At 50.5% G+C, this 912-nt stretch overlaps 1 pseudogene; it reads right to left on the minus strand.

Annotated features, from left to right (window-relative positions):
- Window positions 1-474: 474 nt before the first annotated feature.
- Window positions 475-636, minus strand: LOC149457339 (U2 spliceosomal RNA; annotated as a pseudogene).
- Between the last annotated feature and the right edge of the window lie 276 nt (window positions 637-912).

Here is a 912-nt window from a genome sequence, read left to right on the forward strand (position 1 = left end):
GCCACACATCCTCCCCCTAGACTTCAGGGCAGGCCCGAGGACCCACACCCTCCATCATGTGGAAAAACACACACATAAGTAAGAAAAAAGTGACAAACGTGGGAGATGCAATAAATTAAATAAATAGAAAATAAAAAAAATGGTCGTGCCAAATTGTGCACAGACCAGGCCCTGAGGTCTGTAACAAAAATTGCCCAGAACTTAGCCAAAAGGCCCGGTCCTAGAGGCGCAGTGCAAAAAGTGTTTAAACTCAGTGACCATGTGCCTTTTCGCAACGTGGGGTCCCACCCCCAAGTGCTACTCAGAGCACCCCTGAGGCGACTACTCAGGGGGCACTGTGTTTGCGGACTTTCTGCCTTCCCGGCCCCTGGCCAGACCAAGGTAGATCCGTTCGAATCAGGAGATACTGGATCCCTCTGACGTTCCAAAGGAGAATTACTCCCGGGCCCCAGCTTGTACTCGTGGACTCCCGCTTTCTGTTCCCCCCGTAATAGCCATCAGGACCCCCATCATACCAGCAGGGGTACTATACAACCAGTCATCCCCGCAAAGCTAGAATGACTGTGGAGCACCCCTGCAGGACACTGATAAGAACAGATACTACACTTGATCTTAGCCAAAAGGCCGAGAAGTCATCCACACGGGGCCGTGCCGTGCCAACAAAGACATAAATGATGCCATGGTGCTGCCAAATATTGGGGTGCAGGCCGTACTCCTATAGCAGGAAGGGGGCCCTGTCAGGGAGGATGTATAGGGCCCCATGATTTGTATGATCACAAAGAACTTTCTCCCATTCTGTGAAAGTTTCCCTTGCAGAATGCCTCTGAAATGGTGTCACACAAACATTGCAACTCGGAAATATCGTGTACAATGACTCCCACAGAATGCCATATAGAATGCAAAACCACTGCC

The sequence above is a fragment of the Staurois parvus genome, unplaced genomic scaffold, assembly GCF_062004578.1.
Source record: "Staurois parvus isolate SC_StPar_1 unplaced genomic scaffold, SC_StPar_1.0 ptg000325l, whole genome shotgun sequence".
NCBI lineage: Eukaryota > Metazoa > Chordata > Amphibia > Anura > Ranidae > Staurois > Staurois parvus.